The sequence below is a fragment of the Lissotriton helveticus genome, chromosome 3_1 (genome assembly GCF_964261635.1).
Source record: "Lissotriton helveticus chromosome 3_1, aLisHel1.1, whole genome shotgun sequence".
In the NCBI taxonomy this organism is placed as follows: Eukaryota; Metazoa; Chordata; class Amphibia; order Caudata; family Salamandridae; genus Lissotriton; species Lissotriton helveticus.
In genome coordinates, this window is record NC_136061.1 from 608,919,164 (window position 1) to 608,945,972 (window position 26,809).

Sequence of the window (26,809 nt, forward strand, 5' to 3'; positions counted from 1 at the left end):
TCCCCAGTATCGCACACACTTGTGCCATCAGACGTGACATGAAGGGAGTCCCTTGGTCAGTTAGGATTTCGGACGGAAACCCATCCCTAGAAATCGGTGAAATCATGGCCTGGGGTGCATCGGGAGTGGTCCTAGGTGGGGGTCATTGTCTACCTCTAATAGGACTTCCACCACGGGATATACCTTAGTATCCCCATGTACGCAAGTTACCCCTACTTGTTCGGTGTCCTTTAGCTGGGAAGGGGAAATCAATGATTCATCTACTATTGTGACTTGGCACCCAGTGTCTAGTAATGCTTGTCTTTTTCTTCCGATAAGAAGAACCTCCATCTAATACTTGTGCGGGCCCTTCCCGGTTAGGTAGATCTTACTACGGGTATAACCCACCTCCATAGGTTCAACCATTTGGGTACGGTGGGGACATTGCCTGGCTATATGCCCACACTCCGCACAGTTATAACATTGTGGGCTGCTGGGGCCAGATTGTGGGGTGGAATACCTAGGTACCGGGAGGGGAGACATATGAGGTTTGCTTTCCGTACAGACCATACTTCTCGGGGAAGGTGCAATTTGGGGTCTTGCTGCTGTGGGATTATACTGGGAGCGTGCAATACAAGCCTTAAAGTCAGGAGCACTATGGAAGGCGCAAGCAATCGCTACAGCGGTTGTAGAGGTAAGGTGTGGGTGTTGTTTTACCCATGACCGTGTACTGGGAGGCAGGGCATCTAGAAATTGTTCCAAATATATATTTTCTGCTACTTCTTCCACCGGGCGGGAGGGAGATGCCAGCGAAGGAGGCGAGGGAGGTGCGCCGGTCCCACAGCCACGTACCGGCGGCGCCACACCTGCGTGAGGCCGAGTGGTATCGCTGGGTGACAGCCAGGTTGCAGCACCGCCAGTCCCGGCCGCCCAGCGAGTGACCCCCAGCCCCACCGGCAACCCCCCCCCCAGCAATAGCGCGACTCACCGCGGGTGACAACGTCAGTTCAGGAGCAGCGGCGCCGTCCCGCAGTAGCCCCAGGAGAGGATGCAGCTCCGACGGAGGCCCAGGTCGGCACCCAGAGAGGAGGCCCCTCGCAAGCCACGAGGTGGCGAACTTGGCAGGGGGGGCCACGTAGGAGCACCCAAAGACTACAGGAGGGTGCGCGGTGCTCCCTTAATGCAGGATTTAGCCCTTAAGTGTGGCGAATGTGGTGATGTCAGCAAGATGATTGCGGATGGAAATGCTTGGCCGGCAGAGCCCACTCAGAGTGCGGCCATCTTGCAGCCGGCCAAGCCACGCCCCCGGTATTTGTGCCTAGCCCTTCCTATGGTAGGTTGGTTATTTGAACAATCAGTACTCAAAACTTCTTGTGGAATTAGAAAAGATAGAAGGTGGCTCTGATGTGGAGTGGGAGATCGTTCCATGTTTTAGGAGCATGTAAGAAAACTCTTGTCCACTGGATCTGTTACTGTGTATGTGTGGAATGGTGGGAGTGGTAGTCCAAAAGGCAGAGAAACTAGCAAATCTTTAGACTTATTATTAGAGAATATTTTGGACATGATATTGTGGAATACAACTGCTGTGCTCGGCATTGAAGGCCTCTACTCTTGTGTAAAATATTCCATTTGGCGAAATTTGACTTATCTAAACATTAACCGTACTGGAGATATCATGGAATAGTGGGGAATTACATTTAAAACTGGAGTGGGTAATGTAATTTGATTATGTCTGAACACTAGCCTAGCACAAGTACACCATAGTTAAGGAATAAAGAGCTTAAGATATGAGTCTGGCAGATGGGTTACACCATCACAAATGTGACAGATATCCCTTCCACCGTATTACAACTTCCATTGGATATTATGGAATTGTAATTTGGCGGACAGGATATCTGTCATATTTGGGATGAAGTAACCCTGTCCACCAAACTCATAATCAGGCCCAAAGTTAGGAAAAACAGACAATAACATAGTAATGGCAATGTCACACACTGAAGATATTGAGAAATTGAGAAAATTGCAACATTTCCATTATGTGTCTGAGCAGGACTTAGGCATTCTGTGTGGCTAACCTACGAGTGAATTATATACGAGGTGTTGTACTCTCTGAAAGAATTACCTTTGAGTTTAAAACCTTTCTGTAGGTAGATATCTTCAGTGCTGGCAGCAGCATTGTTACCTTCAAGAACCGTTCTAGTTTCTCCAGGCCTCACTAGTGAACCAGTTGAATGGGTTCCACTTAACTAAACCTTCAGGCCAACATGACATGCTAAGTTATACTTATCCATTGAATGTCTTCTAGATTAACAGCTCCTTCTGTTCAGGATCATTTGCATCCTCTGGGAAAAGATGGGAAGTTCTGTATGGGCAAGCAATTTTACTGGCATAACCATGTGAGTTGGTAGGAACTGGGAAGCACCAGTCAATAAGTAAAATACTGAAGTTCAGGGCAAATATGGCAACAGCTCTCTCCAATACACTGGCTGGTTGTCAGAAGTTATTGTGTGCAGCTGGCAGTAAAGAACTATTTTCCTATACGAGTTAGGTAGATACTAATGATACAGAGTGTCGAACAGATCATTTTAAAGGATAAATCAGGCTCTTATTGGGGTGACAGTAAATTATTCTCAGTGTGAAAATCCCAGTGTTCTCATTGTCGGTCTCACTTTAAAGCTATTCATGTTCTTTCTCATACACTTTGCGGCTTCACACCTTTTCAAAAGTTTCATGCACCAAAAATACCAAAATGTTGAATTCCTGTCTCAACTGTACAGAGTGATTTCCTCTCTCCAGCACCCTTGGCCTTGAAGGAAATCACCGCACCTGAATCAAAACTTGTCCACAGGTCCCCTGCCGGGCAGGGCTCCACTGGATGTGTTTTACTCCCCTTGGATTGGCTAAGGTGCTAAGGACTTTAGTCAAACATAGATGTGCACACTTGATGAGCCTCGCCGTTTTCCTATAGTATCTTTCTGAGTAGATATTCAATTAATAAATAACAAACATCAGTTTACATTCACAAATTGTTTTCAGTAGGAGTGATTATGCCTTGGATCTAAGGCAGCTTAGAAAATATAATATACAATCATATCTTATATTTTAGAAGCATATGAGGCTAATATTTCCTCTGCACCTGTATTCTGGGCAACTGTGTATAGCAATGCTTTACTAAAGTGACAGCGTTGGCAGGTTTTCAAATAAAAATGCCTATCTTGTTGATCAGAGCACGTGGCTGAATCTAAACAGCAGACTGCAACTAATGCAAAGGGTTAAATAGAAGCTGTCCGCAACAATAAACGTTAGCAAGAACATCAAAAACGTGGAAAAAAAATCACATTGACACTCTCTAATCTAAGTACGTTGTTCTGCAGCCGATCAACCAATATCACCTTGTTGACTACATTTGAGACTGTGTAGACAAACAAAAAAGAGACCAGCATATTTAAGGGAAATCTTATCCGAGAGTTAATTTTAGTATGGGACGAATTATTGTTATTTGATAGAATGTGGTATACAGTCAAAAGTAGAGAAGAAATTTATATTTTAGGGACAACGTTGGAAATGTACTCTTGTGAACTTAAGCTTATGTGTTTTGAAATTGTTCAAATTCTCAAAGAATTCAAGGAGTACTCCAGCGAAACTAAGGCTGACACAACTTTCCTAGAGTACTCATATGCATATGTACACATTTGTATATGTAACAGGTGTAATTAATCTATGAAATATTTAACTCACACTTACATCTGATTTTTCTTTTTTTTGTATGGGAAAATAAGTTTCACTATCAATAGAGACTTCCCTTTCCCCTATTAACCACAACATTTGTTTTTTTTTCCGCTTGATTCTCATCCGGGATGGGGAACCTATTCCTATCATTCATGCACGTAAAACTCTCACTTTGTCCAGAGTGACAAGGATCCTGACAAAAGTTTGTGAAAACCACTTGTACGTTTGTACGCAACTCACCCATGTAAACAAATTTGTTCTCGCATAAAATTATAATACACTGGTGTAATTTAGAAATAGGAACAATAGTATTTCTGAGCACAAAGATCTATTTATATTCATAAATGAAGGTACTTACCCGCATATTTAAGTGCAAAAATAATTTTGTGAATTAATTTGTTTGTAAGGAGAGAGTAAAGGATCGCCATGTTTTTCATCAATAAGGGAAAAGCAGGAACAAATGGTTCATTGGTGTGCTCAAGATGCGTTGTTAAAAGACAACTCTTGGTTGTACCAATGGAATTACACATACAAGTGAACGGGTAGGATGACTTTGAGGTAAAGGCTGATGAATTTGGCAAGTCTTTTAAGTTTGCAGTTGCTACAACAGATTTCCTTTTTTGGTGTTTTCCTAGACAAAGTAGTTCTAAACATTATGATAGAAGGGCCATTCACCGAGGCATTCACGAGTTCTTGAAGTATTACTCTTGCAGTGCTACTTCAGGAACGTTTTAAAACAGCTTTGTGAATTGTTCAAATAACAAAAATTGGAATAAAATGGGAATGTTAGGAAATATTTATATCTAATGAGTACAAACTTAAAGGACAATGCCCTCATTGCAGATTTACCAATAAGAAGTTAGCCATTTTGGGGACCCTTCATAAAGCAATTCACACCAGTAAGAAGCTAGTGTTGAACGTGTATCCTTAAAGGCAGAAAATAAATCGGAAAACAATGGGCCATATTATCAAGAAAGGGTGATACATTATCGCTGCGTTTATCGGCAGGAAACTGCCGCTAAATCGGCGATAATGGGCTTGATAATATGGCCTTGTGAGTTCCCATAGAAGCCCAGGTTAACATCAGAACCTGGGCTTTTATGGGAATTCACAAGGCCATATTATCAAGCCCATTATCGCCGCTTTAGAGGCAGTTTCCTGCCAGTAAAAGCGGAGATAATGTATCGCCCTTTCTTGATAATATGGCCCAATGACCCTTTATGTTATTTCCACTATACGTTTATGTTTGCTTACGATCACGATTACCGAATTGTGTTGTTAACCCAACAATCTCTATACAACTTCCTTAGTGTTAAGCAGCATCCTGACCTGGACTCAGTTGCTGGTTTTGCAGGTGCAGCATGGATACATGGTGTGAGGCTGTTGTGGTGTTTTGAATCCCATAAAATGAGCATACACCGACTGCACTTAAATCAGCAATACAACTTACAAGGTTTATTTTTTGCTGGTGTTTTCAGTTTCTGAGCACCTAAAATGATTTTTGAGGAATGGACTTCTTTCTCATCTTTAAACATTGATACAGATCAAAAGAGTGAAAGGCTTGGAGGAGAGAACCAAGGAAGAATATAAAAGCTAGGAAAATATTGACCATGGGAGAAAGCAAGCAAGAAAATAAACTGAAAGTTTAAAATAATAAGAGCCAGTGTGGTGGAAGAAAGAGGGGTGAGTGGAAATCAAGACTAGGCACCCTTGGTGCTAGGCAATCTGGTCCCTATGCATGTTTTTAGGCTTATGCAAAACTTAAATTATGCCAGTATAATTTGTGTAATTTAGGGGATTCCATGTTACATGTGCTATTTGAAATTCACAAAATGATGCCATTATGCTACGTTGCATAATTACTAACCCTGGGCGTAGTGGGCATAGTCGGGCTACGGGAATCGCCTCGGAGTTTAAAACTAACTCCGAGTAGCTCCGCTATGCGCCACCCGCCTCCCACCCACCCATTTAACAACTATTTCACAAGCTTAAAAAACACTACATAAAGTAGTAAAATGCCTTACCTGAGCTGCGGTGTCCCCGGGCTGCCTTCTTCCTCCATGTTGACTTCTTGATGACAACTGTGCCAAGGAAAGGGGGGGCCGCTCGTCCCCCATGCACACATGGCTGGGCCCGGCCCCCCCTTTCACCCGCCCTGATTGGATTGGTCCGAGGGTCCTGCCATTGACCCGGAGGCGGTTTTACGCTTCCGGGTCAAGGGGGCGGGACCCGTAGCAAAGGGGGGGTTTAAGAGCCTGGGGAGCGTGGGAGGCGTCCTCTTTGTGTCCCACGCTTCCCAGGCTCGCTCCTCGCCCGCTGTGGGGCTTTTAATTTTACCCACCCTCCATCCCCTTGTAGCAGAATCCTGGTGAGGACATTGGTAGGTATCCTCTGTAACGCTATGCAACGTTGTAGGAATAGATGTTTTTCTTCCTTAGGCCCTTTTTCCCGTTTACGGGCAATGTTAATATTAATATGCTTTATTGGTTGGTTGTTGCTGCTGCATTAACTGTTTTATTTAGGCCTTTTTTCCCTCTTAGAGTAAAATGTCGTATTTATTATATGGGTCAGGCTGTAAGGTCATAATCGGTGAGCAGCAATTTAAGGTCCTTAGGGGGCGGCCCCATTCACGAAAGGGGTCGCCCAGGGGGAGGGGCCTTTGGTCTCTCCCAGAACTTCAGGGGCAGGATATCCGCTTGCTTGGGTGCGGGGGAGGGAGTCACGCTTTCCTCAGGCTGGTAGCCACCCCGCACATACACTATGACGTCATCAAATGGCGCGAGTGTAAGGGCCCTCCTGTTATGGTTAAATGGAGTTCACGGAGCGTACGAGGGCAACCAGGAGAGGGACGTACTCTCCCGGTAACCGGGCCCTTGTTGCGCATGCGCATCTCGGACGTGAGAGCGTAGCTGGGTAAAAGGATCTGACACCGGTTAACGACCTTGCCGTAGGACCAGAAATTATAAAAATGCAAAATTGATATGTGGGATGTTAGATTCGGTTAGGAAACACGCTGTATTAGTCATGTGTTAAGGTTAGCCCATCAGACCTGTCTAACTCGCTGTAAATCTAATGTCTGAATTTTGCATTTAATGATTATGTAAATAATGTGATTTTATTTAATTTTTGATTTGTTTTTATATTTTAATAAATACGGCCAGGGGGTCGTGTGACCCCCTGCCTTCCAAAGAATTTTGTTTCTTTTGATAAGTTTTGTTTATTATTGGCACGATATGGCGGGGGGTGGCCGGCAGTCCCAGACCATGTGAGCGGGCGCTCGCGCATGCGCATTTCTCGTGCCGTCCCTCTCGTCCATTGCAGCCCGCATGGAGAATATGCCCACCCCTACAGCCCCTGTTTGAGTGCTGTGTCACGGATGGAGCATTGTGATTGGCTTACTGGTGGGAGCCTGGCTGCCTGCTTCCTGTTATGACCTGGGGTCGATGCAGGAGAGCAGGAAAGAAGACGCAGGACCTGGCAGCGGCAAGGTACGTTTTGTTTATTCTTATTTTATTTTTTATGTAGCCCGCAGCCACGGCCGCATCATGTACACCCCACAGCGTGCCCGCCCCCTCCACCCACAAGCAGTGCCTGCCGCCCCTGACTACAAGGGAAGATTGCTCACAACCAAGATATTCTTCGGTCCTTCCTTCTCTGTGAATGAAAAGAGCACATAAGACTAATTGGGAAAAAAACACTTAATGCTTCATATTATTGTGAAAATGGCTGTTTCTGCTCGCTATGATCTCAAGAATCCTGAGCAATCTGTCTAAAAGAGATGTGTGTTGAGCAGGGACCCGGACTGGGAACACAAACCAACCCTGGCAATTCAGTTTTACCGGCCCCATGGTGGGGGGGGCCTTGCTAGTGAGAAGCACTGCTGATGGTTATGTTAAAGGAGGCTGATATTGCACCAATGCTCCAAAACCGGCCCCTAGTAACAAAAACAAGAAATGGCGTGGCCCGACCCTTCCAGCCCGCTGGGAAAATGCCCACTGTCTGCTATGGCCAGTTTGGCCCTTTTGTTGAGAGAACACAGACCGATATATCTTTCTGCTCGTTCCCTGCATTATAGTTGAACCTCAGCAGCAGAAGCAGCTGTCTCTCCGATTTTAACATTATCCACTACTTCTGCATTGAATTCCTTCACTTCACTACTTCTGCATGATATTACAAGCACATAAGCGAAGGACATTTGTAAGCGAAGTGCAGCCCTGCTTCATAATTGTCTACACTGAGAGCATTCTATGAATTGCAAATCAGCTTCAAACCCTCCAGTGGTATAAAATGCCAGAGCATGGCTCATTTATGCTGTTTCTAAAAGCGAGCGAGCTTATTAACTTGTTTCATGTTTCCACAGAAAATGTCCTGCCTTCTAAGATGATGATGCCGCACAATGGACGGTTCAGGTAATTGGCACAGACTTAAGTCCTTTCATCTATTCTTTGCAAACCACTCTCAAGGCTTTGGGGGAGGGGAGGTTCTTCTTGTCATCTAGCCGCTGTTTGGTAACGTTTTGCAGAGGATGTCCTTGAAGTGATAAACTAGAGAAGTTTTCTAAGTTGTCAACTTGTGTTCCACTGAGGGAATGCATCAGACCTCCATATTACTCTGCCTTGTGCTTTCCTAATGATGAGACTTGAGATCTGTTTTGAGGGTAAGCGGTCTTTGGGACACGTTGTTGCTGCCAACGGGCATTTTGCCGCCTGCACTGCAGTTCCTAATTTAATAGAAGTGCTGTTGCAGGTGGAGTGATGCTTTTCAGTAGGTTCGGAAGGCCACCCCCAGGTGAAAAAGAGAGAAACGCAGGGCCGGTGCTAAGCATGGGCAGCGATGGCAGCTGCCCAGGGCCTGAGCATGCTCACAGCCATGTTTGCCTCGCACCTCTAAATACTGCAGAGTTTTGAAGTCCAGGGTGCCTCCTCAGACTTTCCCTTGCTGTTCTCTCTCTCTGGGCCTAATCGCTTCATCTGCATGATGATTACAGGAATTAGAAAGGTAATTCAAGTACCCTTACATGTGAAGTTTGCCCTGCCCCAGCAGTAGCAGCTTCTACGGGGCAATAGTGATGGGGCAGGGAGTGGGGGATCGCGGGCGGGGGTGGGGCGGTGGGCTAGGGGGTTAAAAAATGAATAAATGAATAGGAAGGCAAAAAAGAACATGTTACTTACCTTCTGGCCGCTGCCTCTCCTCTATTCTCTTTGGTTGATGCAGGAAGCACACAGCCTCCCAAACTACGGTAAGCAAAGCATGAAACTAATAGCATCAGCATGACAGCAGTGTCATGATTGGTGTGAGCAGGCTGGTTTGGCGCTCAGGCAGGTAGTGTCAAAGTACAAAAAGAAAATGATTATAACGCAACATTAAAAATGGTATGTTATCGTCATTTTCTTTCTGGAGCCAGCCAGGTAGGGGCGAGTCTGGGCTTGCCTGGGAGAGGGAGGAGGAGTGGTACCTGCTGCACTTAAGTGCACAAGCTGGTTTTTCTTGCGCACTTTGCATGTTGTCCACTTAGGCAGCATTACAGCCTGGGTGAAGAATATGCTTAACCTCCCAGTCCCCGTCTGAGCACTGAACTACGGCACTCAGACCAATCAGCACTGCCATTGGTCAGGGGATTCTGGAAGGTTGTCTGCTTCCTGTTCCTGCTCTGAGAAGGAGAGGCAGCGCTGGGGATTGGCAATGATAAGATGAGTTTTTTTTTTCTAACCGCCCCCTTCCCTCCCCCCCACTTTGTTCCCAACCAGTCACCACTATGTGCATGTTCTCCACTAGGCTGTGCAATACAAAGGGGTGGAGAATATGCTAAGTGCGCATGTCTGTTTGGTGAGCCCAAGTTGGCCGGCCAAACCATTATGTGCACCAAGTATCCACAACTCCTCCCCCTGGTCGGTTTGCAGCCCAGCCCAGCCCAGCCCCACCCTGCCTGCACCTACAGAGCTTGTACTGAAAAATAAAATGATACTAACATGGTGGTATTATAATTTGATTTTTCCTGTGGGTCGACGTACCTGCGCCTTAGCGGAGGAGATGTTGTTGCGCAACTGTATAGATGCAAAGCAGGATATCGTGCAGGAATCACAACAAAAGATAGAATGACTTAGAATCACAGTGGAAAGTGCTCCCCTAGGATGAGGGAAAAAGGAGCAGAGAGGTGAATAAAAGGGGTAAGACAAAAGGAATAAAGTGAGAGAAGGAGGGGGAGAGCAGATATGTGTGAGTTCAGCAGTGAAATAGGAGGTGCACCCAGAGAAACAGAATCAGCATGTTAAAGTGGCTGGAGCAGGGGTATAAGTGTGCTGGGTCCCTTGAGTCTTAGACCCACTAGTAAATTAAAAAGGACATTGAAACCAGAGCCCACCGGGCCCTATATTTATGTCCCTAACTTTACCTGCAAAAACACTGATCCAATGTCTGCACAATGAATGTATACAACTTTAGCAGGGTTGGACTGGCATAGAGTGCATTCAGGCAGTGCCAGACGAACTAATCAGTCTGGTCAGTATGTAGGCCAATTACATTTTTTGTTGTTGGTTGACCTGCTGTGTGGTCACGTGAAGAATTTTTATTGTTGATTTTCATATTATAACAAACATTGTCAGCAGCAAACTCAAATCTACGCAGCCTTCCATGTCTTGCAAATAACATATACAGCATGTCTTTACAAGTTAAAAACAGCCCTAATTTGCAAAAATATGGAACAGTTTTCTAGCTACCTAATTCACTAGTGGGTCTACTTTTATTTTGGTGCCGGGCCTATTTTCTGTTCCAGTCTGACACTGCACATGAGGGAAATCCATAGCAGCTATTTCGTTCCTGTTGATATTTCACATGCTTTATTTAATCTTGCATTCCCCAAGAGTGTTAGCTATTTCCAGGCTGTGTGTTTCTGTATTTCATTTTACAGCATATTACTTTTGAATGGTGCACACTTCGTACTGAGTCACCTCCAGGTGTTTATAACAGGTGACAGTTGAGCACTTTGGAGTAGAGGCTGAAGGCAGTTCAACCTTCTAACTGTACCTGTCTGTGAGTCAAAAATGTGTTACATGATCATTCAATACCTGACCTCCTTGCAGAGCACACAGAACAACTGTCCTGTATTCCAGTTGCAGTTGTGATTCCGTGCAAATGTGTGTATCAAGAAAGTACTGATTTGTCAAAGCAGTGGCAAGGTGAAAGTAAAACATTGTATTGTTGTTACTAATTTATCTTAAACAGCTAACAACTGTTGACAAAACCAGTACTCCTGGCTGTTATTAGGTGAATGTCAGTTGTTGTGTTACATTTCTGGATTCAATCACAGAAAGCTAAGAGAGGAGCCAAGGTACCACTCAGATCAAACACTATAGGATTCACAGTATATTAAATTATGGGTTTAAACTAAGCCCTTAATGACATAGACCACACCCTTTTTTGAGATCCACACATTTATTTCAGCCCACTGAAAGCCCTGGGCTGGCTGAAAGGGAAACGGGGGAAAAAGAGAGATGGATGAAATGGGCAGAATCAATGCAAACAGGCTAGTAGAGAGATGAGATGAAGTGAAGGGAATTGCATGCAAAAAACAATGAGGTAAGAGGGATAGAATCTACACAAAACGGTAGAGGCATGGAAACTGGCCATTGAAATATACAATAATTTGTGGTGGGGCAGGAAAACCACACTTTTCGTAGTGGTTTCGGGGTTTCATCCTCTCCAAAAACACTCAGAAAAATGGCAGAAGATAGTGTTTTTGGCCCTGTTTCCATAAAAGGTGGTCAAGAAGCCATGTGTAATCCATTCTAATGGTCTGCACCACTTTCCTGTGCCTCATTCTCCTGTAAGACAGCACTCCTTTTCCCTTCTCTCTTCTGTAATCCCCACTTTCCCATGTGATCCATTCTACCTTTTCAAGCAAAACACTTTCCTGTCTGCAACATTCTCCCACAGTAATCACCTCTCGGTATTGTCTACCAGTCTCTAGTGTGCAATATTCTGCCCTCTAAGCTCCTTTCTCTTTGGCACGCCCTACCTGTGTTGCCTCCTCACTTCACAGTGGACATAACAGGAGCAAGCATAAACCTCATGTGGGTCCTAATGTAAAATTACTACTAAATCGGGTGAAAATTCTTTTTGCAATGGTTTATGCCATACCTGTGTCTAAATTAACCTGACCAAAGAGGATGCGAAAAGTTTTCTCCTTCTGGACTCAAAGCATATTGTTTATATTAGACAGGAAAATCATCCAGGAATTTGACGTTTCAGCTTATTTCAGAATGCAGGTTTGTGTAGGTAATAAAATATTTTACATTGAAATTTAAATGGTCAGCAGGTCACTAGTTTTAATTATCTAATAATAAAACATATTTACAGAGCTTAGTACCGTCAAATGTGTGATATTAAGCACTATATAAAATGTTCCTGTTCCGTTTACTTTTGTTTGCAATTGAAGTATTCCTACCCCTTGAAATGTGAGGCTACAAGGGTAGACACTGCATGTCCAAAATAGTTAAATCAAATTAATATATGTCTGATTTACACCGAGGGCTCTCACAGTTTTGGGCAAAATATACGTTTATGTTCGGACCCGGAAATAGGAAATACTGCAGTAGACATGGGAGAATAGTGCCAACGCACCATGCTAACACAATGGCCTAGCTTTTAAAATAAACTCAGTGTACAATCATGGTTACTATTTAGAGAATACATCTTTAATTACACTTGCAATAAGGGTATGTTATTGGACACTGAAATAGCCACCATGCCGTGAAAAGCTTTGTCAGGACTGTGACACTGTATGATCATAGGTGATGCTCCGCTCAAGATTTTTGACACAGTGTGATCAATTTATTTCTTTATTTAGTGTTTTCTATAGCGCAAACATGACCCTGCATAGGGTATCAGAGCACTTTACAGATGCATTACAACAAACAAAACCTTATATGTTACCAAGTCATCAATCAGTTTACCATGACTAGATGAAAACATTAAGATTCAAGGAAAACATATATATAAGTCATCAGATAAATTACCAAGACTAGACTAAAACATTAAGCTACAAGGAAAACATATATACAAGCCCATATTGGGGATAATGAGCGGCTAGAGGAAGCAAGGAAACAGTCATGAGAAGTTTGTAGACAGTAGCTCTGCTCTAGGGAATTAAGGGAGAAATTTCCTCATATAGAACGATTTTGCTTCCTTTTTGAATGCCGCGATGGATGGGATTCTTCTAATGTTAGGGGTAATGTGTTCCAGATTCTTAGAGCTGCCCCGGGGAACGCTTAGTCATAAGTTCTTTTCTTTAAAAAACGAGCCGGTTTCAGTAGTAGGTCTGTGTGGCTTATGGAGACCTGGCACCCTCCTGAAAGCTTGAGTTTCTGGGCTAGGTAAACTGGTGTTTTGTGGTGTAACACTTTGTGAGTGATACATGCCACCTTGAAATTAATTCTTGGTTCGAAGGGCAATCAGTTAAGTGCTTTCAAATGTGGGGAGATATGGTTGAATTTTTGGGTTCCAGATATAAGTCTTGTGGCTGCATTAAGACATGCTTTCAGTGAGGCTATTGAGATCTTAGGGAGCCCGGCCAAAGTTGTGCAACCATACTCTATCCTTGATTTGACCAGTGCCTGAACTGCTGTTTTGAGATTTGTTTTATTTAGGAATGGTTTTAGTTTTCTCAAGTAGCTTAAATGGAAACGGGCATGTTTTGCCATCATGTTGATATGTGCTAACATGTTCAGGTTTTGTCTAGAGTAATTCCCAGAGATTTAGTAGAGTCAACAGTCTTCGAAGTACACTTTAGAGCCGTGATAAGGCTAGTCCATTCTACTATATTTGATTTGCTCTTCTGGGGTGTAATCAGTAGGAATTCGGTTTTCTGAGGGTTTAGCTTCAGGTGGTTCATGGTTAGCCATTGGAGGGTTCTCGTTAGTGCCTGGTTCATGGTCTTTATCTCTTCTGTCGATGCGACCTTGATGTACAGCTGAGTGTCTTCTGCGTACATGTGGAAAGAAATGTTTGCTTTTTGTAATATATCCGTGAGTGGTTCTATGTATAGATTAAATAGCGCTGGAGATAGTGTTGACCCTTGCGGAACTCCGATTGTGTTTCTGGTTGGGCCTGACAGGGTTTGGTTGACAATGAATGTTTGCGTTCTGTTCTCAAGAAAGGAACTAAACTATTTTAGGACTGTTCCCTCTAGCCCCATTCTGTTTTTCATCAGATCTAATATTTTGGCATGGTTTACCGTATCGAAAGCCAATGACAGGTCCAACAGGATTAGGAGACATGTTTCGTTGTGGTTGAGAACCAGTAAAGCGTCATCTACGATGTGCAGAATTGCTGTTTCTGTACTATGGTTTGGTCTGAAAACAGATTGGTAATCATTTAACAGATTGAATTCCGAAATATGAAGACTCAGTTGTTGTTGGACACCTTTTTCCAGTACTTTGGCTAGCATGGGAATGTTTGTTACTGGTCTGAAGCTATTAGGATCAGAGGGGTTCTCTGTTGTTTTTTTTAAAAGTGGAATGACTTGACCAGTTTTTAGGCAGGCCGGTATTTGTCCTTGTGACAATGAGGCATTTATGACCTTTGTCCACAACGGATTAGCAGGTGGTTTATAGAAGAGCAGCACTTTGCCAGTAAAGGATCATTATAGTGATTGTTAGGTTTAGTGGTCAACATGATCTTTGCAAGGTCTATGTAAAGTAGAGGTGGAAGCAGGTTCTTGCATAGATATTTATTGAGATTGAAGGAATGAACAGGTGATGCCAGTAGCACAGCTGTACAGCAACGAGTCAGGCAGTAACTGATTCTACAATTAGAATCTATTCTATGTCATAACAATTCTAAGGATAGGCTCGCTCTAACACGAGCCTTAAAGGAATATACAATTTATAAAGTACGATACAACACATCCCCCCCCCTTCCTAAAGAACAACAAAGGACATAGGATGGGAAGGGAAAAAGGTTTAAGGGAGGAGCATACAGACATCAAACAAACAACTCTAAGAACTACACAACCCTAACATAAGCAACTAGGTGATACCTTCAAGGAACTATCTAACATAATCCTTAAGCCAACTTGGTAAAACTCTAGTCCTCTTAGAACCTTCCTCGTTGGACGCTTTTGGAAAAGGAAAAGAAACTGTATCCAACTCTAAATCAGGAGAATTCTCATTTGCTTCTTTATATACTACAACCTCTTGATCAGTTGAACATGAAGATTCTCCAAGCTGAGAATCAGGAACATCTTCCACCACTTCCCCCTCTCTTAACCGGGGAAAGGAACTTCCAGACGCTAACTGAGTCTGTAACTCACTGTTGTCAAAATAGTCTTCCACCCAATCAAAATCTCCTGATCTCTTTCCTACTGGTGGTACCTCATTATGATTCTGACAAACATCAAAAGCAACATCTTTGAGGTTCCAAACTTTACCGTCACTTAATCTGACCGAGTTCCTCAGGACTTCAATAACCTGTCTTGGAGTATCAAATTTATTCTCACCTTTCAGAACTTTGAATGGTTTCTTGATCCTTACCCAGTCTCCAACTTTTATAATAACATCTCTTGCGCCATGTCGTTTATCAAAGTACTCTTTACTTCTGTCATGAACCAATTCCAATTTTTCCTTGACTTCTTTTGGGGACCATTCCTGAACACTATCCTTGAAAATCCAACCTGGGTTGAATTTGCATCTGGGTAATCTACCTCTCATCATCACAAAAGGGGACACACCAGTACAATTATTTAAAGTTACTTTATAAGACCAAACAGCCTTCTGCACTTCCAATTTCCAATTTAATCTTTTGTTGTTAGTTGCTTGTAAAATGCCTTTTATCACCCTGTTAAAGCGTTCTACTGTTCCATTCCCACTAGGATTGTACAAGGACGTAGTTTTGTGTGTGATGCCACACTTCTCAAAATATTCTTTAGCAGCCTGTGAAAGAAATTGTACTCCGTTGTCTGTAAGAATATTCACAGGTAAGCCTTCTACTACAAAAATTTTGTCCAGGAATTTCAACACAGTCTGAGTGTCTACTTTATCTACAATTTTAACTACTGGCCACTTAGTGAAAAGATCAATGGCAACCAAACCGTATTCTTTTGCATCACCAACAGGGCCAAAAATGTCCACAGCGATAGTTTCCCAAGGCATACCTGGAATGAGTCCCTCACTCATTGTAGGTCGTAATGTCCTCAAGGATTTATCTGCAGAGTTACAAACAGAACAATCTTTCACAAAAACTTCCACTTCTTTGTCAACTTTAGGCCACCAAAATAGATTTTTGACAGATAACTTGGTCCTCACTATACCAAAGTGTCCTTCGTGACACATACGTAAGATTCTTTTCCTTAATCCGACAGGTGGAACGATTCTGTCTCCCCTCATTAAGATATCCTTTTCAAAAGATAGCTCAGATCGTATTTCCCAAAACGATTTCAAAGAATTTAACAAGAATTTTTCTTTGGGCCAGCCCTGACAAATAAATTTCGAAACTTCTAGTAATTCCTTATCCCTGTTATGTTCCTTTAACCAGTCTTCCCTGCTAATAGCTGGAACACCAGAATCGTGTACAAACGCTACTCTGAAATTTCCCCATGGGTCATCTACACATTCTTCTAATGGGGAAGGAAACCTTGAAAGGCAATCAGCTACTACATTGTCTTTCCCTGGTACATAAGTGATACTATAAATGTATTCCTTCATACGCATGGAGATCCTTGCTAACCTGGCAGAAGCAGTCGCAGTGCCTTCAGTAGATAAGATGTGGACCAATGGTTTATGATCTGTTCTGATGTTCACCATCTTACCCCACACGAATGCACGAAAATGTTCTAATGCCCAAGCGCAGGCTAAGGCTTCCCTTTCTATGATAGGATATCTACTTTCTGCAGGTGATAAAGCTCTTGACGCAAATAATATAATTTTTTCTTTTCCATTCTCTCCCACTTGTGATAATACTGCGCCCAAACCTTTATCACTTGCGTCAGTCGTTAGAAAACAATCTAAATTAGGATCAAAACTGGATAAGGCATTAACTTTCCGCAATTCCCATTTAATTTCTTCAAACTCTCTTCCACACTTCTCGGTCCATTCAAACTTGACATTTTTTTTTAACAAAGACCTGATGTTATATACTTTGGAAGCAAAATTCTTAATGAATTTGGCACAATACTCTGCCATACCCAAAAAGGATTTAATTTCTTCTTTGGATTCAGGTGCAGGTAAGGCTACAATGCTTTCCACAAGTGATTTTTTGGGACTGACACCATCCTCACTAATGATATGGCCAAGGTAAGATACACTTCTCTCACCAAATTTGCACTTGGTCAGTTCTACTGTTAATCCTGCTGAATCAAGTGTATTAAAAACCTTCCAAAGTTTAGCATCATGGTCTTCTTTATCAGTACCTGCAATTAACACATCATCCTGGAAAAAACAAATACCTTTCATATCACCGAATAGTTTATGCATTAATCGCTGAAATACGGCCGCGGCCGATGCAAGGCCGAACGGCATCCTTATGAATTGGAAACAGCCAAACGGTGTAATGAAAGCTGTTAGATGGCGTGACTCTGGTTCCAGAACTACTTGGTGATAGGCGGCAGAAAGGTCTATGGTCGAAAACCAAGTAGCCCCCCTTAGGGAAGAAACCATTTCGTTAATTTTTGGCAAAGGAAAACGCTCTATCACTATATTTTTGTTAAGGTGGCGTAAATCAATACACAGCCGAATTTTTCCATTGGATTTCCTTGCTACGACCACAGGACTAATCCACTCAGAAGTATCTACTTCTTCAATGACCCCCTTAGCTAAAAGACCTTGGATTTCTTTATTAACTTCGTCTCTTATTAACATGGGAATGGGTCTGACCTTATGTACCTTAGGCTGTGCATCAGCTTTGAGCATAATTTTATGCTCGAACCCTTTTAACTCGCCCAATTGTCCACCCACAACACTGGTGAATTTTCTTTTTAGGACGTCTTCTATTTTGCTACTCTCATCTAAAACCAGCACCTTCTCTTTACTATTGGGGTCTAATATGATGTGAAGGTTCTTCTGATCATACCATCCTAAGACAGATGGTCCCGTTTTGGAAATATACAATTTGCCTCTGGCAACCCTACCTTTAAAAAAAAAGGTGAGCCATCTAAAACCTAATAAGCCAATTTTCTCCCCTGTAAAACTAACAGGATTGACATCTGAGGCATTCAACTTGTGACCAATATTCTGTGTGAATTTCTTCTTCCATACTTCCTCATTAATTATTGTGTATGGAGATCCAGAATCTGCATACACTTTCACTTTAATGCCCCCCAAGGACACCTCGCAAATTGGCTTACCCTCCATTGCTTCATCAGTAATATTTAACATGTAATTCCCTCTTACATTTTTCACACAACCATCCTCATCATCATCGCTTTCTATGGAACTCACATCTTCATTCCAAATACACTTGACATTACTACGTTTGCGACAAAATTTGCTAAAATGGCCTATTAACCCACAGACACTACATTTCTTCCTCAAGGCAGGACATGACTTGTAGTATGCCATATGTTCTTTGCTACCGCAACGGTAACACCTTCTGTCATCTGTTTTGTTGTCCCTTCCTTGATTCCTGAAGGTTTGATTGAAGGTCTTGTTCTGAATTTGTTTATTATGTGCTTTTGTTGTTCCTTGGATTTTGAAAACAGCAGAAGACGGCTTATCAGAATCTTTTACCGTGTCTTTGATCACAGTAGCACATCTGCCAGACATCTCCGACTTCCTCATGATGGCAAGTACATCCTCTAAAGGTGCATCACCGTTTACCCAAAGACGGTCCTGAATGGGTGAATTGTCATTGTGCATAACTAATTGGTCTCGAATAAGGTCATCGTGTAGATTCTCAAATTTACAGTCTATCGCGAGTCTTTTTAAATCATCTAACCATTCATCCACCAATTCTTCTTTCTTTTGTTTTCTTTGAAAAAACTTGTGTCTGACTACTCCTATGCAGACCTTAGGTGCAAAGTATCTATCCATGTCAGCGATGGCATTATCGAACTCACTAAGATCTGCATTTATTATTTTCTGCATTCGTGAATAAGTTTTTAATCCTATAGGACCCAAAGAATGTAAAAGTATTCTTTTCTTTTGTTCGGATTTAATTTTGGTATTTTCATCAATAGCACAAATATAATTATTGAAATATTCTTTCCATTCAACCCACTTCATGTCTGGTTGGGAGCCTGAAATCCAAAAAGGTTGCGGAGGGCTAATCACAAAATTCTGTTGAGTCATCTTCTCTTCTAAATTTGCCTGGGGTTGATCTCCAGTATCCATCCAATGTATCTCTAAATTGTGTAAAAGTTTTAATAAATACAGTCACAAAACAATTTATTATGTGCCCCGACAATCTCACCTGTTCTCCTTGTAAATGTCTCTTTAATGATGAAACCTCGTTTAATGTTCATCCAGTGTTTAAACAATTATTTCCCTTTAAAAGCGAGTTTCGGCGCTGCTCCGTTTCTTTTTTCTAACAGTTGTCCTGGCAACTGTAAGATGCAAGTCTTAAAATGGCCTCTACACGGGGTCACGTAACGTAACCTTGCGTGAATGCATCATCCCTTGACTAGGGAGATGACGCGCAGTGAGTTCGCAGAGAACAGAACGTGCATCAGCTGTTGTTCCGCGCGGCACCAGGAGCGTGAATGGAACTTGGCAGGCGCTTTGAAAAATGCGAGCAGCTAAGTTAGTAATTAACTTCTTTCACTCGGGGCAAAGTTATTTAAAGGTTTTCATAAACACTGAATCCTTGGGAGAATCGTAAATTAATAATTACCTCCTCCAGGCTAAATTTTCTTGTCTTTCCTGTGAGGTATTCCTTCCCGACGTGGTTTCTTTGTTTTCCGATAAAGCAGATAACGGTGAACAAAAAAATCTTTTTTTGATGTTTATGAAGTAATCCCCATCGTCGCCACTTGTAAAGTAGAGGTGGAAGCAGGTTCTTGCATAGATATTTATTGAGATTGAAGGAATGAACAGGTGATGCCAGTAGCACAGCTGTACAGCAACGAGTCAGGCAGTAACTGATTCTACAATTAGAATCTATTCTATGTCATAACAATTCTAAGGATAGGCTCGCTCTAACACGAGCCTTAAAGGAATATACAATTTATAAAGTACGATACAACAGTCTAGTTCACTGACCGGCTTAAATCCTGAGCATTTTTAGTTTTTCTAATTCTTGTTGAACCTGTTGTTCATCTAAAGTATCCTTATTGCTTTCAATGTCTTTGGCTGCTTTTTTGAGCTCCCCCTCTAGTGAGTTAGCTTTGTCTGTAAAGAAAACGGATAAATATTCACTATTTAAGATTATTTTTGTAATGGCTGGTGCCGGTTTTGCAGATTTATTGGATTGTTCTTTTAGTAGATTGAATAGTTTACTTGGTCTGTTTACTGCATTATCCAGTTCTTTCCTGAAAAAGTATTTTTTTGATTTTAGAATGCTTTTATTATAGGCTTTCCTGGACTGTCTCTGTTGGGTTAAGTGGGGCGAAGAAGGGTGTTGTCGCCATTTACGTTCTGAAAGTCTCAGTGACCTTCTTTCTTCATTAAGGGCACCATTGAACCATGGGTTTTTGTCTTTGTCAGAGATCCTTTTTAGTTTTAGAGGGGCTATGTCCTAAATAATGCTTGACATTGTCTTGTTATAATGCAATGTGAGGTCACTGACGTCAACCATGCTTTTAGGTGGCTGCAAATCTATTTCACAGCAAACTGATACGTTTTCCATATTGATTACTCTAGTGTCACGGATCCATTTGTTGGGCTTAACAGATTGTGAGGATGATTTAGTTTTTATGAAGGGAATTTCGAATTTAATTATGTGGTGATCAGACCAATCGCAGGGAATGATTACAATGTTCTCGATCGCTTTCTCTTTACCTATGATCCAATCTAAGGTGGAACCTTTGGATTGGGTAGGAAGATGACATCCTTGGACCAACAATTGCTCTTCCAGGAAGGCTTTAAAAAGGGTGATCTGACTGTCAGTATGATTCTCCCAGTAAAGATTGAAGTCTGCTAAGAAAATATCATTAGACTGCAGATTAGAGTTGGTAGTGATGATTTCTATCATCTGATCTATGAACTTGGTCTTTGTACCCGGGGGGGTGGTAAAGTGTGTGGAGTTTACAGGTTTGGTTATCCGCCGATCTTAAAGACATGACCAGATATTCACAAGATTCTAAGGGGTCAGAATGTATTTTTGTGATGGTAATGTCTGATCTGTGTATACAAGCAATGCCTCCTACCATTCTGTCTCATCTGTCCTGGCTCATAATCAGGTAATCCATGGGAACTAACAGTTCTAAGCATGGGGAGGACGAGTCAGAAAGCCATGTTTCTGTTAAAATGGTTACGTCAATTTCTTGGTTTAGTATGAGGTCGGCTATGTCAGCAGCATGTTTTTGTGCTGATCGAGAGTTGAGTAGTATGCAACAAATGATTTTCTGAGAATTGATAATTGGCGAAACAATCTTGTCAGGCATTAATGACGCATTCTTTAGGTTGCTAGAATTTAGCCTTCTATTGTTAGTCTTAGAAGTTCTGCCAGCATTCGTTGGGACTGTTTGGATATAGTTTTCACCTATCTTAGTGTGAGAAGTGGGAGTAGGTTTGTAGGTAGACAGAATGGATAAAATCTCACTGTCTGTCAAATAGTTGAGCTGCTTACGGGGGCGGTAAATTCTGTTAGACGACGCCATTGGGGTGGAACGCGGTTTAACTTATGTTTCATTAATGGAATTCTGAAGAACCTCCATTTTTAAAAGCCATTTTTCTGGTAAGCACAGCAGGATCTTCATATCTCTAATAGCGAAAAGCATGGCTTTGTAAGTCTTGCTAGATTGTAAACTGAGATTTTCAAATTCTCTATTATTTGAGGGGTTCTACTCTTTTCAGATTCTATTCAAAGTTGAGTAATGGTGGACGTTTGTGGGGATGCCCCTATTGGAAAGCTAACTTTGTATATCTCTGAGGGATCAGGACAACTTTTAATTTGATTTGTGCATTTTTTTGTGACTAGAAACAGATCCGTAAATCCCTGTGTTGGTCACATGCATGCCTCCCCAGTTATCCTGTTCAAATTGTGTTGTTTCCAACCTACTGACTGTTCACGGTAGCGGGATGTGATCAGTGTTAGGGCTAGGATGGGAGCTGGAGTCGAAGGGTGAGGTAACTATGGATAGCTATGGGCTGAAGCATTCTAACGCCATATCATAATTCGTCTGTTGGAGTTCTATCGCACTGGCAATTCCAGTAGCACTATCATTCGAATTACTGACTTCCGGATTCAACAGTTGGGGCTCATCATTGGAATTTATGCAAACTAGCGCACTGGCACTTCCAGTTGCACTAGGTTAAGGATCATAGGCTAAGAAAGCTGACCCGATGTTTGACCACCTGCACAGCATGTCAAGACTTTAGTGTGGAAACAAAAACCTGTCCAGCGATGAGCAAAACAGACAGGGGAAACCAGGAGCAGTGGGAAGTCCAACTTACTAACTGGTACTGAGACAGGTTTCTACATAACAGCACTTCACTTCTGGTGCATAAAGTCCTTGTGTCTGTGTCTCTGCACATGAGTTTACTGACAGCCTTGTCAGAAGACAGTATAGGAACAGATGCTGTCCCTTCTACAGCTCCAATCTGTCATGGCTTCTGATCAGGCTTGGGATGACACTGCTGCAAATGCATCACTGCGCAAACATACTCCCATGTTTTCAAAGCTGTGTGTTTCAGGGAGCATGCACAGCTTCTCTATGGCATGTGAATGTGCGAGGGGTGTGGAAAGAGCAAAGCTCTGATGAAAATAAAAACACAAACCGACTATTAGTTTGGCTTTTTATTCTTTTGCCTTTCATAGCTGTTCAAAGCAGATCCTGTTGATACTGGGCAGTGATGATCTAGCACCCCCGGCACTAGCCACCACTGGTAAAAGCATTCAGAAGAGTGGACCGGTGGATGGGTAGAGGTGAATGTAAAAGAGGAGAACAAGCAAATCAAGACAAGAGACTGGGGATAAGAGTGGCAAAGATCAGCACAAAAAGAGGAGAGATAAATGTGGGAGGGTCAGAAACATCAAGAGAAGAGTAGTGGAGGAGTAGAGATGAAACATGCTGAGTAGAACATGGAGGGAAGATGTGATCTAAAGAGTGAGGGACAAGGGAAAAAACGCTGAGGCTGGAGGGAAAAGAAAAGGAGAAAGATAGTGCATGAATGGGAGCAGTAGAAACAAAAGAAGCAAAATCATCAGGAATACTTAAGTATCCTTAAGGAGAACTTAAGTGGTGGAAATATGAGAGATGGATGTAAGAGGGCAGGATCACTAAGAGCAGGCAAGAGGCTGGGTAAGGAGGCAGGGGAGAAGTAGCTGTTAGAGGGGCAGAATCAGTGAGAAAATATTAGAGGCTGAGGAGACATAAGAAATGAAGGGGCATATCAACAAGGGGCCGCAATAGAATTATCGCTGCTTTAGGGTCCATTTTCGGGTGAAAAGCGGCGATAATTTCATTCCACTATCAGCAAAGACACGCTAGCGCTTGTTCTCATGCCTCAGCACCCTTTCCCTTAAGGCCCAGCTTTGCATCTCTAATAATATGTAAAGTGGCCGTTCCACACCAGAATAATGTGGGAAATTGCTACTTTCCTTAGCCTGTTTTCAATCTGACTTAGCCCTTATATCCAATGGAAGGTGGATATTATGGCTAAGTATGCTCTGCCCTATCATCAAGCTATCGCATATCGCTGTGTGATTATCGCTGCATTTCCAGTGATAATCGCACATTTAGCAGCTATCGCTTGGATTTTTATCGCTTTGGAGATAAGCGTCGCTGATAGCGCGCTATTTCTGATATGCCCGAAGTGTGCAACAGGGAGCAGAGATGGGGATGAAAGATGAGCAGAATCAGTGACAAAAATTAGTCAGAAGGAAGGATGAGGTGACGTGTAGAGCACGGACGAGGGAGATGGAGGTAAGATATTCAGAAACAGAGAGACAAGGTAAGAGGCTGGAGGTGACAATAGAGAGGTAGATTTAAAGGGGACAGATGAGGAAAAAAAGGTACAAGGCTGAGGTGAAAGAATGAGAGATGAAGGGTAGCACATGGATAGGAGCTGGTCAGAAAGGCTAAACCAGCAGAGGGAGAGTGGAGGGAGAGAGAGAGGGACTAGTTAGAGGTGGATATAAGAGGGGCAGAATCAATGGGTACACTCTAAGATTCAGGCAGAGAGATGAAGTGAAGTGTAAAGCATTGAGGAGAGAGAGAATACTTTATTGTTTAAAATGTACATAAACTATATACAATAATTATTTTACATAAAAGACTTCACAAAATACTGATTTAAAAGTTTAGTATTTTTCTCCCAGAAAATAACCACCTGCCGCACAAATTTTTTAAGGTTACCCATCATTTATACAGAACCACCTTTAAAGCACAATAACACAGTCTTGGGCATTGTTCTTAGACCCTTAGCATTAAACATTGGTTTTAAATATTTTCCACATGTCTAGTAGGGCTGGGCATAGGCACATTATATGTTCAATGGACAGTTCGGCTAACTTGCACATCATACATGACTTGTCAGTGCAACCCTTTAGTTTCCATGAACCATCAGAAGCCGTAAAAGAGAGGTAAAAAATCCTGAATCGCAGAAACGATATCTTGTCCAAAGGCCGCAAATTAAAATCAAAGTTTGGTTGCCTTAAGCTAGAAAATATGTCTATAATATATTTGCTATGCATATATCTGGAAGCTGCATTAATGCCCTTACTCAAGGTTAGGCTTTTCACTCCCTTTTTTTAACACTAATTTGTACGCCGAACAAGGCATGGATGCTAGTGTCGCTATTGAGGGGAGCTTATATTCCTCCAGTAGCTCTTCTGTGGAAATAAGAGACAGAACTAGTAGGAAACAGGATAAACTTGGGGGCATGGGAGAGATGGACAGAATAAATGAGATAAGGAAACAGTCTGACAGGAAGATGATAAAAAGAGTAGAGCATTGATGGGAGGTGGATTAAAGATGGACAGGATCAACAATAAAAGATAAGATGCTCCGGGAGGATGGAAGGGCAGATGCGGATTTAAATGAAGCATGAAAGAAGTTATGAGGCTGGGGGAGAGATTAGGGCTGAAGGGGGGCATATGAATAAGATGTGTGGATTTTAGAAATGGGGGTCTCTAGTTAGCAATGGCTTGCACCTTTGTCCAAATAGGGACCCTTGCTTCTTGTCAGGGAAAGGAGATATACTCCTAAAATAACCCCTGCTCACCCCCTTGGTTGGTAGCTTAGCACGAGCAGACAGGCTTATCTCAGAGGCACTGTGTAAAATATTTGTGAACACAAGCAGTAAAACAGTACGAATAGACACCACACCAGTTTAGAAAAATAAGTAATCTTTCCTAGATTTAACACAAGACCAAACAACAAAAATCCACAATACACTATCAAGGGTATGACTTTAAACTGGTAGAAATAGCTTATTTCAATGTAGATAGTAAATGCGACACTTTAGTCTCAAAGTACCTTGGATGCATCATGCAAAACAAACAAAAGGGTAGCAGGGAAGGTGATGCTATGGTTCCTTGCGTTGGGGGAAGTGATACTATGGTTCCTTACTGCAGCACAGGGGAGGTGATGCGTCAGTTAATTACCGAAGAGGAGGTGATGCGTCATCTTCTTACAGCGTTCTGGTTACAATGTGAAAAGATGGCACCTCGATGCGATGCGATGCGACGATCCGGTGTGATGCGACAAAATGGCATCTTTGAGGTGTCTAGCGGCAAACTACTGGAATAAACTCCCAGTGAATTTACGTCTGGAACCTGAAGAAACGAGGTTTCGAGCGAAACTAAAAACCTACCTGTATACGAAGTAAAAGGACTAGTAAGCTACTGTGTTTCCTGTTTTCTGCCTCTCTCACTTTCAGCGCGTGGACACGCCGGTGTGCGTAACGCAGCGCTTTACAAATGTCCCAATAAATAATAATTTGATGCGATGCGACAATGTGGATGTGATGCGTGCACGCACGACGGTCTGCAGCGATATTTATGAACTTTGGAGCTGCAACAGGCCCTGCGACACGCTTCTCCGGTGATGCGCCGGCAACAGCTGCGGTGATGGCACGCTTCTCGGGTGATGCGACACACATCTTCGGTGATGCGACACTTCTCGGCGATGAGTCGGCAAACAGCTTTGGCAGCGGCGCTTCTTTGACGATGCAACCGCACCAGCTGCGAGGCAACATGCTTCTTCCTCATTGCGTCGCGCTTCTAGCTCCCAGGGACACGCAGTCTTCAGAGGGCCCAAAACAGGCACCTCACTGCAGGTAGAATTCCCAGCAAGGAATTTCAGGGGGTGCTGGCGGTGAAGTCTTTGTGTCCCTGAGACTTCAGTACAGGAGGCAGGCTCAGCTTCAAGCCCTTGGAGATCTTCCTTAAGATATTAAAAGTACACACTCAATCAATCAATCAAACATAGCATTTGTAAAGTGTACTACTTACCCATGAGGGTCTCAAGGCGCTGGAGGTGGGGAATGCTGCTACTCCTCGAAGAGTCAGGTCTTGAGGAGTCTTCTGAAGGTTAGCAGGTCTTGGGTCTGCTGTAGGTTGATGGGGAGGGTGTTCCAGGTCTTGGCGGCGAGGTGGGAGAACGATCTGCCACCGGAGGTCGCTTTCTGGATGCGGGGGACTGTGGCAAGGGCAAGGTCGGCAGAGCAGAGCTGGTGGGTGAGGGCATAGAAGCTGAGTCGTCTGTTGAGGTACTCTGGTCCGGTGTTGTGGTATGCCTTGCGTGCGTGGGTGAGGAGCTTCAAGGTTATCCTCTTGTTGATGAGGAGCCAGTGCAGGTCTCTTAGGTGGGGGGTGATGTGGCTACGGAGAGGGATGTCAAGGATCAGGCGTGCAGGGGCGTTCTGGATGCTTTGAATCCGTTTCAGGAGTTTGGCCGAGGCTCCTGCATAGAGGGCATTTCCGTAGTCCAGCCTGCTGCTGAGGAGGGCCTGGGTGACTGTTCTTCTCATTTCGGCGGGGGTCCACTTGTAGATCTTGCGGAGCATAT